Genomic DNA, 15,122 nt, shown 5'->3' on the forward strand with positions numbered 1-15,122 from the left:
TGCACTTACTGACAACGATGAATCGTACAAAGAGAAAAAAAGTTTTATATTTTAATTTGGCTATCATTGGTTAAGCATGCACACCCACGATTTATAAGTTTCGTTGACAAATTACGCATACCGACGCACAAACGGGTAGCAATTAATCTGAAGTACAGATGCGACATTTAAATTCCTGGAAGGGTAACAGAACATAGGTTTTTGTGTCGCTTTGGCTGTAGCATAAAATTAACGTTAGAGGTAGTTCCGAACTCTCGCTGTGTACCAAATATGATAAATTTGAGTTATTTCGGGACGTTTGCATAAAAACGGTTACGAGGTAGCGATCATGGTTACCAAAAGACTCTTACCAGAAAAAATTTCATCTTCTAGTCTTTCAGTTGCTGAACCACTCAAAATATCAATTTTAACCTGGCTGTTATTTGAAATGATGCCTGGATCAATTTCAATTACCGCAGGGGAATACGAAGCCAACAGAGTTTTTGTGGTTAATCATCAGAAATACGCGCTAGTTCCTACTTTCTGAATGATGTTCGAGTTAAAGTACAACGTAAATAAAATTCTACTGTTCTTAAGATTTACATTGTAACTTTTTTTTTCAGTTGTATTTTTCCAGAAAACTGAAAACTGTTTACTTTCAAAATTGGATCAAACATGCTGTTTAATGTTTACTTTTATTTAAAGTAACTTATAAAACTCATACTCTGTTTGTCCTCAGTTTTTGGCATACATGTTAAAGAATATGAGTTAAAAGGTGCGTCTTTTCTGTTGAATGTGCGTCCTTTTTAATGAATGTGCGTCCACAATTAGTGTCATTTTTATTAAATGTATGTCCTACATGAAATAATTTGAAGGTAATGAATTATATAGTGAGGACTGAAGATGGCATTGTTCTGTATTAAGCATTAAGCGTTTTAGAGAAAGATCACTAAAGGAATCTTATTTCGAATAGGCCTATGATTGATGATATGTCATGTTTTTGAAGTTAAACTTCTAATGCGACTTCCAACAAGGTTGCGTTAAACATTTAACGCTACCATGGAGGGGGTATGAAAGCACTCTCTGTTTGTACGCGGTGTTCTACAAAACAACTATACGAATTTTAATGGGGTTTTCAAGTTAACTTGATCGTAGCAGAGAAAGAAATAAAAGCTTTATTTCATCAAAATTGGCTCAAGGAAAGAAAATAAATCTTAATTTTATGACATACAATATAATCATTATAAGAAGCCATTATGTTTTAGTATTGTAAGGAACTAAGTAGAGAGTAAGAATAAAATAAAGTTCTTGACAGTTTGTAGTGTCGCCATATTTGTTTTAATTTTCAATACCCTTTTTGTATATTATTACAATTAAAATTACAGGAAAAAATTAAATGTTTCATAGACACATAAATAGTGAGTGTGTGTCATTTCTCTATGTCCTCGAGGTCTCGCCGAGTCAATTTTCTCCTTGGGGCGAACCCGTTCGCTTAATTAAATAAAAACCTTTTATCGTTGAATGATTTCATGATTTATTTCATGAAAAACTGCTCTCTCTCTCTCTCTCTCTCTCTCTCTGAAAATCAATCTATGAATCGTTACAAATTTATTTCATTTTATTTTATAGTTTGATTTGATACAATATGATTTCACTAAAAATCAATTTCGACCCCTTCCTTATATTATTTCCACATTACGAAGTTTCACTTCTTCTGCGCAGAGGGACTCCACGCACTATTTTTGCATGCAATTAAAAACTATTTTTTAATGATGCCAAAGAAGTTTAACTTCTCACGCGCGTACCTAAGTACACGCACCCATTTTTTTTATTTATTTTTGAAGTTATACTTCTAATGCGATTTCCAACAAGGTTGCGTTAAACGTGTAACGCTCCTGGGGAGGGGGAATAGAAAGACACAGAGCGAGAGTGAATGCGTTTTGCTATTGTAAGGAACTAAGTAGAAAGAAAAAAAAATATTAAAGATCCTGACAGTTGGTAGTGTCGCCATATTTTTTTCAATTTTCAATATACTTTTTGCATATTACAATTTAAATTGCAGAAAAAATCATGTTTCAAAGACACATAAATAGTGAGTGTGTGTCATTTCTCTATGTCCACGAGGTCTCGCCGCGTCAATTTTCTTCTTGGGGCGAAACCGTCCGCTTAGTTAAATAAACAGCTTTTATCGTTGAAGGATTTCATGAGATATTTTTGACGTGACAACGTCTCATAAATCGATGAACGCCGGCTGCACGCACGAAAAAGTGTCCCGTAACGCACATTGTCCCACTACGGATGCCCCACTACGGATGTGTCCTGTTATGCTCATTGTATGCATGCGTGGCATTTCTCTTCCACTCGATTGGAACAACCATCGATTTTAATTTTCAATCATATTTTCGTCGTTTGAATTATTAAAATTATGTAATTTAACGATCGTCCACCGATTTTCAGCACATTCTGTATGGTTATTTAAAAGTAATGTTGAATATTAAAATACGTTTTTAACGAACAATGGTGTTTTACAGTTAAACATAATAATTCAAATTACACCCGGGATCTTTTGCACAATGTTTTAAAAAATATTGTAACACATTATAAATAAGTTTGGTGTATTTGGGATGCGTATTTGTTATAAAAACGAAATAATATTATTCCCCTACCGTGCTGCTATCTACGGTGATGGACGCGAACCTAATGAAACTCCATTATCTATCCGCTATCGCGGGAACCAGGCACGGCGAGTGCAGAAATAATAGGTTATGTTACAATTGACTAAAGAATTATGGTAATTCATATAATTTATGATAGATATTTCATTGCAGTTTATTTATATGAAAACTTGTTCATAAATATATTTAAATGTTATAGCTAAACACCAGTTTTAAAAATTTATTACAAGTCATCTAGACGTGAACGGTTTCGTCGACTGTTTATAAGGTGAAGTGGAAAGTTAATGTGGTTTTCATTGCTTATTACAACAACAATTTCGGCAATAAAGGTTAATTATTCTTGCACTTAAAAAATCTGATTACTAGTATAATTTCAAGTTTTTATTCTTTTATTACTAAAATAAAAATGATAACATTTTATTCATAAAATTATGCAATCATTTCATCAATGTTTTTTTATGACGTTGTCACGTTAAACTATCGTCCGTAAACCATATTTACAGACAACCAATTTTTTTTTTTTTTTGTATTTTGACGATTTTACTCAGTACAATACGAGTTTATTCTACCGATCATAGCCTACTGTTCATATCCCACCGATCTTATCCTATTGAATCCTACCGATCATATCCTATTGAATCCTACCGATCGTTTCCTATTGAATAATCCTACCGAATTAAATGCAAGTCTAACATGACAACCAATTTGGTTTAATGTGCATAGTCAAGTCTGTAGCCAGGACTAAAAGTTTAATGGTTAACACCTCTTGATCTTGTAGCAAGCATAACATATTTTTTATGGATGCTTGGCCTTAGAGTAACTATAAAAATGCTAAGTTGGGTTTTTTTATACAAAAGGTTTTTTCTATGTGTTTGTAGAAGCCTTTTAAGTATGAGGCCATGAAACTTTGTAGCCTTGTAGCCTTAGTTATGTAGCAATATCGTAATGTAGTCATTTTCGTAATAAATCATCATTCTACGTACATTGGAATAAAATGAGAGGTCGCAACCTTTAATTTAATTTTATAAGAAGCCATGTGGATGGAGTTCACAGCAAAAGGAAATTATAAGACAAGTGGATTGATATGACAACAGCATTATTAAATTATTGTAACAGAAAATACCGAAAATTTGGTATGGGACGTGTTAATTTAAAAGTTAATTAACTCCTGAAAATTGATTTTCTAATACAAATAAACTAGAGTTAAGAAAACCTAAAGCTTAGTTTTGAGAATTTTTATTCATTTCTAAATACAAATGAACTTTCGAAAAAGCGTATAACTACTCCTAACTGGTGATCCAAAACATTCCTTGTTGCTAAAATATGTAATTATCCCCAAGATGTTATTATTTTGAAATTTTACGAGGTTCGGTGATATGTGGTAGATACTACGAGGAAGAAATCCACCTACCAAGTACTTAAACTATTATTTGGTAAAGCAAGTGATATGTCGGAAAAAATGATTGCTTGTTTGTGAAGTGGCTGGGATTTGATAAATCGCCAAAGAATTGGATAAAAACTACTGATATTATAATAAACTATAAATTTGTATGATGTTATGTAAATTTTTGTGTTAGTAAATGCATGCTTGGATAATAAAAATATTTCTATTTTATTTCTTTACTGTTTGAAATTTTTCTCTTTTGACGAGGTAAGGATACTATTCGAATGTACTTAAATGTCTATTATGAGGCAAAGAACACATAGGGCCAGAACCGAATAACACAGCTATAAAGTCTGGGGATGGGTCTAGGGCATGATGTAAAGAAGAGGAGGTGAAACCGTCCGGCCGCCCAAACGCGTCCTCTACTGCGCACTACGTCACCTTGGTCGCACCGCCCGGTCTACACGAAGCGCGCTTACGGGAATACAACGCAGAAAGTAAATTTGCAATCTTTTGAATAGTAAGAGTTACCACGAAGCGTAAAAATACTTTGCTATGTACATTGTATAGCATGCATTTAGAACATACAGTTTAAATAAATGTATTAGCATCCAAACGCGGGGTTTATATTAATAATAAAAAAAACGAAGCAATATTTTTCTGCTGTTTCATCACTTCAAAAAGTTGATTGGGTCTTATAAACACAGAATGGTAATGGGAATTGGAATGAATATACTTCGAAAATATTTATTATGAATATTAATAAAATAGATTTAATAAATATTCAGGATTCAGGCGACAAAGAATAATACAAACATATTACAAATAAAATCATCTGGCACAAAGCAAAGTTTCTATAAATACGTATTTGTAATTTACATAAACATAAGCGCTTTTAAGTTATTTACTAATTTCAATCTAATTTTGTTACAAACAATAAACAAAAGGATAAATAATGATAAAAAGTATATTTAAAAACTATATTTAAAACATATTATTTAACCAAATAGCTCTACAACCTTCAGCAAAAAACAGTTTGCAGGCATTACAAAATTCATAGTTACAAATATATTAGTAGAATGATATTAAACTGACTAATTTTAACATAACATATTATATAATGTGATAGTAATGTATGCCTTCTACACTACATTTTATTAAAGCCAAAATAGATTCATAATGGCTTGAAGAACTCCCGTCCCTCATAGGTATTTTAATGTAATTTTAACGCGTGTATCTTGGCTGTAGGTGTTTCTTTCTCCATTTTTATAACGTTGACTTCCGAAAACTCAAAAATGTTGCTTGCTATAATTTTGATTACTGAGAATATAACAAAATATTATAACAAAATAAGTATTGTTTTACCTCCTGTGCATTGTGCATTTGCAGGCACTCACATAATTTTATAAGACAATTGAAGAGAGACACGGCCTTTCCATGGAAAAATATTACAAAATAAATATCTTAGTTCATCTAATTCCCCTTAAAATTGGCGTTTCAAAATTCCTCCTGGATTCTGTAATACTAAAATGATTTGAAGGCAATAAATTCAAAGGAAATGGTGTGGTAAAGACATTAAAAAATATAAAAAAATTGAAATATAATAAAATCATTGTAATCTTTGAAAAATTAAAATCGGACATACCATTTTTTACACTTATATCTAGTTTTACGGAAAAGCCACTTCCCTAAATAATTAATATTCCAAGGCCAAGCTGCAAATGTCCACATGTACAATTTTCAATACATATCTGTGTTTTTATATATCTCATGCGCTTTATAGTTATAGAACCTAGAAAAATGAATAGGCTACTACAAACATGCAAACTAATGTGCTACACTGTTTTTAGTTACAGCCGAGTTGTGTTAGTGTTAGGATTGTAGACACAGTAGGGGCGGATCCAGGAATTACTTGGGGGGGGGGGGGCAGTCCGTGAGTCTGGGCCTAGTATGATACCTGTTTATTACTGCAAAAGTCGTTATTAATAAAAGTATATTTTACCCTTAGATGGGTGGGAGGGCACGTGCCCCTGTGCCCTCCCCCCCCCCCTTTCTTGATTCACCTATGGAGCACACACGCACGTGCGCTGAGTATGTACTGAGCTATGGTCCCTGCAAACCTTATTTTTAAGAATTTTTTTTTAAACGTGACTATTTTAACGCGTTAAATGCTATTTAAGGCGTAAACACAAACTCTTACATGGAGAGCCGAAACAAAATTTTACCATTATCCAAACGCTTGATTGGAAAAATTGGCAAAGACAACATTAGATAACAATTAATTCATTTACGTTAATTTTCATTAGTGTGTGTAAACCAACAACATAACACAACACAAGCAGATTGTAATGCTGATATCTTAAAATACCTTTAGGTAACTAACATATTATTAAAATCAGTATCATCACATGTAACTAGAATAGTAATTCACTTTCACGCACCGCATTTTGAGCGGTATTTTGCATTAACATTATTAAAATAAATACATAACGTAATGAAATATAAATTAACTTCTTCCAAAGCCTAAACGAATTCATTTAAAACAAACATATAAGACCTCGAATTTCAAAAGTGGTTGTATGTAAGCCTGTTTCTTTTTTGTATATTTTATAATTCTTATCTCACGGTTTTCCGTGTATACTTAAATATATTTAAACGTAATGATATCATATGTCCTCCCCACTCCATTAAAGAGAACATTTTGAACAATAGAAAAAATGCGCTTGTTTCTTTTTGATGTATAGGGGGTTCACATTCCTACTTCTATTCGATTTGTTTACATGCATTGATCAAATATTTTCCCCTCTTTATTAATACTACACAACCTAGTGTTTAGGTTAGTTCTATAACAAACAAAAAAAAAGTTAAATTGAAATAGATTTTGTAGTTCACGCTGATGCCCGAACACACAAACATTTTAAAAACAATTGATTTGAGTTTTTATTAATAAGATGAAATTTCATATTTAATAAATTAATTCAATAAATAACCTTTTTACCGCGAAATACTTTATTATTAAAGATAATAACTCAGTATTTTGCACGTAATATATTCCTTGACCTAATATTAACCTACAGTTAATCATATAAAAAAATTAAAAATAAATTCTCGTATTATAAAACGTGACATTTCTACTTAAAATCATGTTTGTTTAAATTTACCTCTGCTAACACAGAATGTGTCCTTCCTTTTGCATACGTTCACCCACTAATTGCAAAGATCTTAATTTTTTGGAAAAGAAAAATATTTTATGCCAGAATCTCGAGTCTTTTTGAAATCATTGTGACATCCGAACACTGCACAATTTGGCATTTCAAATACATAAAACTACGTTCGCACGAGACGCAGATGAAATGGATGGGAAGCGCCAGGAAGAAGAGCGCTGGCTACAACCAATGTGACGTAGCAAGGGATCGCGTGGAGGGGGAAAACCTGCGGACGGTTTCACCTCCTCTTCTTTACATCATGGTCTAGGGGGAGGGGGAGGTAAACTGACGTAAGTGGAGCATGTGTTAGAGGACCACACGCTTGTGACACATAACTTATTACTGCACTGGTGTGGAACGAATAGGGGAGTGAGGAGGGGTGTACTGCGTCATATATACCACAAACATTTGAAAGAAAGCTTCAGTTTAATGTTACTTGAGGATTATACAGAGGGCGATTTCATATGCAGTAACATTATGTCTTATATCCACGATGGGGACTTTTACCATGCATAGTCGAGCATTGAGATTTGTGGGTTTTCTACACCCACAGTACATATATCAATTAATGAGGAAGATGAGGAAACATATATCCTCAAATGGGTTGATACAATGAGTTGCAGACGTCAAGGTCGCTACTGAACGTGGGAGGAACCATGGGGGCGAACTCCCAAGCAAAACTATTATTCCTTGGGTTCTGCTCAGCAAGTTTTTGGGAAGGTAACCCCTCAATAGTGGGCAATGCGAAGACCGGCATGTGAACCACTGTCAACACTCATCATCAATGCCGCTGCTAGACAGCCACCCCCGACGAATCTAAGGGGCACATGCAGACCACTGCTATACAGCAGCTGCCCCCAGCAGTACCACAGGCATCACTACTGCTGGCAACACCCCTATTGACGAGACCGTTGATGCCAATAATCGACCTTGCAAGACATCTTCTTCCTCCGACACCAATGACGGAGAGTTGGGTTGTCTCCATGGAGTCGAACTGCAAGGGAGCTGCATCCACTCATGTAGTGGCGTGGTTTCCTGAAACTCTTTCACAACACACCGTCAGAAACCATTCCTACTTTACCACAGGTTAGAATGTGTGAACATTCAATCTGGGATATTGAGCTAGTTGGAAGAATCTTTTAATGTGCGCTTTAACAGCCTTTAATCAGTGATGTTTAGACCGAGTTTTGAGGTATGGCTCCTAATAATGTTTATGAGTGGACATTTTGATGTTTAATGTTTGTTTATAGTAGTTTTCTTTATCATTTTTTGTAAGTTTGTATATATTTAACCAATTAAAGCCCACAATTATAATATTATGTTTTTGTATGAAAATCCTTACACATGTATATCTAACCACGAGGAACACTTAAACAAAGTTGGTTTGCAATTATTTATTTTTTTTACCTGTTTTTTGACATGGCAACTTAAGTTGCCACTGGGCTGTAACATAGTCGAAAATGGATAAAGTTTATCATTACAATATAAAATGTATGTTTTACTACATATTAAAATTCCAAAATAGTAAATAAAATATTTTTACAATTTTTTTTTTGGTATATATATTATAATAATTATTATTTATATATATAATTATTATTATTATGAATAAATATTTGAACTATCAAAACATGTATGTACAACATTTTCATATAATGAACAGAATTTATGCAAAGTTTTTTCCGCTTGATTGTTCTGAAATTTACATTGTATGGAATGCTTTGAAACACTCATTAGGGTGAAGTGGAGCATCACATTTCTTGCACACATAGCTTGTCCTGTTAGTGCAAACCTTGCAGCGCCTGTATTTCGAACAACCTTTTGTGATAATGTGATCAATACGGTCGGTGCGCATTTCTTCAAGAACTGATGAGAATGCCAAAGATGGACGAACTCCTGGAGAGGCTGCAGGTTTGCCATGTGTTTTCAAGAGGTTAGTTGCACACTGACGACGAAATTCCAGTAATGACAAGTCGTAGCCTAGTCTTCGGTATAACAACCATCCCTGAACACAACACACATCTACAGTCCATGCAAAGAATGGCCACCACCACTTTTTTGATCTGATACCACATCGGTATGTAGAAACAAATTGATCACAAAGGTCCACACCACCCATGATGGCATTATATTTGGCAATTGGTCCTGGAACTTCAACAATAACAGTTTTCTTTTCAGCGCGAGAATAGCGGGATGACTTTTTCTTAGGCTCAACTTCATCACAGTTCGTAAGAACAGTTACAGCATTATTGTCATTCCACCTTACTGCAAGGAGGTCATTACATGATGACACTGCCATGTGTCCTCGTTTGTTTTTTCGGAATGCTTTCTTGTCTGGTAGCTTCATTACAGCTGCGCACCTATTCTTTCTCAGTGTCCCTGTAGCCCCAATGCCATTAGATTTGAGTTTTCTTAGAAGCGCAATAGAGGTGAAAAAGTTGTCAAAGTACAGCCTGATTCCCTTTTTGAGTTTCAAATGATCTACAAGACCCATGACAACATCGTTACCTTGCCCATAACCTGTGGTCGGAAATCGAGTAGATGTACCGCAGTATGGTTCAACATGGAAAATATAGCCAGAGGGATCCGCAGCTACCCACAGCTTGAAACCAAATCTAATAGGCTTTCCTCGAATAAATTGTTTAGCACTGTTACGTCCAAAATATGGAATCATACTCTCATCTATGCTAACTGAATCATTTGTTTGAAGACAGAATTCAAATGATCAAACAATGGACGCACCTTGTACATTCGGTCTGTACCATCCATTTTTGAATTATCTGCAATGTGTAAATACCGCAAAATTTCATCGAAGCTATTAGGCGCATAGCTTCTGCAACAATAGACACATGAACATCTGGTTGTGTCTGCCAGTACATCCTTTTATGAGGTAGATAATGGTAACCAGATAGCAGCATTATACCTAAAACTGTAAGTATTTCGTTCAAGGAAACATTTAGGTTATGTTCAAGATGCTGACCTGCATACCGATTTGTTTCTTCTACAATGAGAAATACAAGTTCGTGACTGAAAAAGGATATGAATGCATCAAGCGGGCAATTTATTTGTTGGCGGAGAAAATCTTCAGAATTTGGTAGAAATTCAACTTCACGCTCTGGAATTTCGCTAGAAAATAACTTATCGTGAGGTAGCCAATGAACTGTTTCAGGTAAACATCTGCGCTTTGGTGGTGGCATTGCTGGTGAAACCCCCATTGTTGCAGTACGCCTCTCTGTTGACGTACTTGGTGAACAATTATCAACACCAAAGTCAAAAACATTTTTGTCTGCAGTGTTACAGTATCTTACTAATACCTGGCTTCTCAAGACACGGCTCGTAATCTGTCCAAATTACCATCGGATTTATCAGAATCTTCGTCGCTGTCAGCGCCAGGTCCTTCGTCAGGTGGAAAAACAGCTACACTCTCAGGCATTTCCCCATCATCTTCTTCCTCAAGAGCTGCCAAAATTTCATGAAGAAGCAGTCCTTGACCATCTCTTCCTCTGACGAACCTGCAAACATTGATGCGTACACAATTTGTATTACATCAATGATGATGAAAATAATATCATATTTTCTAATTATGCACGAGTTCTTTAAATAATAAAAATCAATTTGGAAGTAAAAAAACCCTTATAAACATTGAACTTACAGAATAACTAATATTGTAACATTGAAATGAATATAAACCTCTTACTTCCCAGTGGCAATTTTAGTTGCCACAAATATTTGAGAAGCTGCAACAGTGAATGAATATATAAAAACTGCCAGTTTAAGCGCACCTAACAAAAATTTATACTTTTCTGTTTATTTGAGTAATATGTAAATTAAAATTATAAACAAAATAAAAAAACAAACTTACTTTGAAGGTGACCATGCCATGATGATGATATCCAAGCATGCGCAGGCTCTCACAAGAACCTCACTGCACCACAGACTGTGAAGAACTGAGCTCCACTAAAAATAGAAAATAAATTTTAATAAATTTGAATTAAGAAAAGTGCAAAAAATTTTAATAAATATAAAATAATAACAGTGTATATAGGAAAAAAATGTATTTTATTTATAAAAAACGTGGGGTGCTTTTTAAGATATTATCGAAATGATAATCCTTCTACTCATATATGTCAAAATATTTATAACTATTGACACCATGCACCCCACGCTTTTTTAAAATAAAATAAATTTTTTCTTATATACACTATTATTAATTTATATTTATTAAAAAATTTTACACTATTCTTAATTCAAATTTATTAAAATTTATTTTCTATTTTTAGTTTGGTTTTCTATATAAAGCTTTTTTTTAGCTTTTTAAACTATTATTTATTTTTTACTTTTTAGTTTGGTTTATTTATTATTTAAAGTGATACTTCTTTATCGACGTATGAAATAAATTTTATAACAATGTAAAAAAAACTTGAAAGTTATTACATTAATATACTATTAAAGTAGATTTTGAATAAATATAGGCTGCAGTTAAAATAAAATCGATAAATATTGTTTTATCTCAGAAATGTCTCTAGATGTGGCTCAAATTTTTATTTACTACATGACTCTACTATTAAAGTGATTTGAGTAGATATTGGCTGCTTCTTAAACATTTATCCAATATAGCGTGTTGAAGAACTACATTACTCAATAATTTCAATATCCTGCTATGAAAATCAATATATTCGGGAAGTAATTGATGTTTATTATAAGTCAGCATATCAGATGGGTGAACATCCTTTGTTTGCAAATGTCTCACAAAAATTTTTCTCCCATTCGTTCCAGTCCGATTCCACTGTAAGTTTCATTTGTATGCACTTGTACCAAACTACACTGGAGTATTCTAAGAAATGTTTTAAAATTTCTATTTTCTTTTTGTCTTCTTTGATTAGGAAACGTTCACATTCTTTGTTGAAATCTTTAATCCACTGGTAAGCATTTGAGTTTCTGCCTATGAATTTCTCAATCATGAAATCTTTTGCAATTTTCCCTCAATTTTGAGTTTCAGATAAAGTTTTTTTTTCTTCAAGAAATTTTTCTAACAGTTTTTCCAATTTTTTATTTGATCCACTAGGTATAGATTCAGCACTTTTTGTGTATTCCTCAATTTCGTTCAGGTAAAAATCTTTATACTGTAGGTTTTGCTCTCTATCCAAATATGTTTTTGCTATATCATCTGTTAAACTTATCCATATTTTCCGTAATTAATGTCTTTTATTTAGTAATTTACTGACCTTGGCATAGTTTGGAGTATTTATAACTACTCGGTGTAGATTTGCATGTTGGGGTTCGAATAGAATTTCAAAAATCTATCCATCAGGTGTAGCTATTGAGGTTATGCATATGGTGTTTGATTTCCCATCTACTGTTGGTTTCACAGCAAAATCAAACCTCAATTTTTCCATGTTTCGTGAAATATTTGCAGAAAATGTTGTTTTATAATAATGTTTCACACTTGGTTAATTGGTAAAATAAAAAAGACGTAATTGTGTTTCTTTGTTTAACGAAAGAAACAACATTTAAAGCCCTTATTTCAGGTTAATTTTTTTTCATATTTTTACAACTATAGATAATATTCTCTTCAAGAAAATATATTTTTCACAATAATCATAACTCACTCCCACTTTTCATTTAATTAAATGTCACAATATTTAGGAGGCTTTGTTTATATCGCGCCAAAGATAAAATGAAAGAAAAGAGTTCGCACATGAGCTAAATGGATATAAACAAAGCCTACTAAATATTGTGAAATTATATAAATTTACAAAAATCTTATTTTGCAAATTTAAAAATGGAATAATCTTATAAAATTAGTGCATTGTCATTGGTCCTTGATAAATCTACAAAGTTTGAATGAAATCTGGCCGTTTAAAGTGGGTCAAAATCGCACCCAAAGGAGTCGGTTACAAACATACAAACAAACATACAGGTGAAGCTAATATAAAGCGTGTAAAAAGGGTATTATTACATGAATTAATAAGCAAAATATATTATATTCATGGGAAAGAGAGAAACATACATAGATACAATAAACTAAATAAAATATCTTCTTCCACGCAGCTTTAAACTTGCATATGCAAACACATTCCTGCTTAGAAATTACATTAATAAAATATTACGTATGGTTGAAGACTTTGATAAATTTCTAGTCCCATTGCAATACGCTGGTGTGACATCAAGGAGAGCATAAATAATTTAGTAAATAAATTAGATTTGGTGGAAGAAATGTAATTTTTTTTTACAAATGTTGATTATTATCTATCTATCTTTATCTATATATCTATATATCTATATGTTCTATATATCTATATATCTATATATCTACCTATATATACTATAATAAAACAGTAGTTTTTTTCTGTCTGTCTGTTTGTACGCGGTATTCTACAAAACTACTATACGAATTTTAATGGGGTTTTCAAGTTAACATGAGCGTAGCAGAGAAAGAAATATAAGCTTTATTTCATCAAAATTGGCTCAAGGAAAGAAAAGAAATCTTAATTTTATGACATACAATATAATCATTATAAGAAGCCATTAAGTTTTGCTATTGTAAGGAACTAAGTAGAGAGTAAGAAAAAAATAAAGATCTTGACAGTTTGTAGTGTCGCCATATTTGTTTCAATTTTCAATACCCTTTTTGTAAATTACAATTTAAATTGCAGAAAAATATCATGTTTTATAGACACATAAATAGTGAGTGTGTGTCATTTCTCTATGTCCACGAGGTCTCGCCGCGTCAATTTTCCCCTTGGGGCGAACCCGTCCGCTTAATTTAATCAAATAAACAGCTTTTATCGTTGAATGATTTATTTCATGAAAATCTGCTCTCATAAAGACACTAATGAATCACCAACATGTTCGATAACAAGAAATTGTGATATGGCAAAAGTGTTACAAGATTTCTCTCTAATCTTTTGGGATGAATGCACGATGGCGAATAAAAAACCAGTTGAAGCTGTGGACAGGACACTACGGGACATTAGGCGCGATGAAAGGCCAATGGGGAATGTCACACTACTCTTTTCAGAATATTTTCGGCAAACTCTACCAGTTGTAAGTCGAGGGACTAGAGCCGATAAAATCAAAGCTTCACTGAAGAATTATTACCTCTGGCCTCAAATAACAAAACTGCAATTAACAATTAACATGAGAGCACAGCTGGGTGTTAAAACTCATGCGCAAGAATTTTCCGGTGTTCTATTAAAAGTTGGAGAAGATGCCCTCCCTGAGCAACACGGTCAGGTGACGCTTCCAGAAATACTTGGCAGAGTCGTATCTTCGGAAGACGAACTCATACGTTCGGTATTCGGGGATCTGTCAAACATACAACATCAGGAATATGCGTGGTTATGTGAACGTGCCATACTCACTCCAAGAAATGCTGCTGCTGCAATCAATGAAAAAATTTTAAACGAATTGAATGGGGCTGAAGTGGTTTACACATAGTTTAACAGCGTCCTTAATCAGGACGACGCCACTAATTATCCAGTTGAGTTTTTGAGCTCTCTCACTGCAAGTGGTCTTCCTGTTCACAAAATTGTTCTCAAAGTTGGTGTTCCAATAAGACTTCATAGGAACCTTACTCCCCCAAAATTGTGCAATGAAACCCGACTTAAAGTAACTGCTCTACAACGAAATATAATCGAAGCTGAGATTCTTAATGGATGTGACTCAGGTGAAACTGTTTTCATACAACGCATACTGATCATCCCGAATAACTTCCCGTTCGGGTTCAAGCGCACACAGTTTCCAATAGCAGTTAGTTTCGCGATGACAATAAATAAGTCTCAGGGTCAGAGCCTTAAGGCAGCTGGTGTCGACTTAAGGTCTGATTGTTTTTCCCACGGCCAGATGTATGTGGCTTGCTCGCGGGTAAGTAATGCA

This window comes from Bacillus rossius, chromosome 1 (assembly GCF_032445375.1).
Source record: "Bacillus rossius redtenbacheri isolate Brsri chromosome 1, Brsri_v3, whole genome shotgun sequence".
NCBI classification, from domain to species: Eukaryota; Metazoa; Arthropoda; class Insecta; order Phasmatodea; family Bacillidae; genus Bacillus; species Bacillus rossius.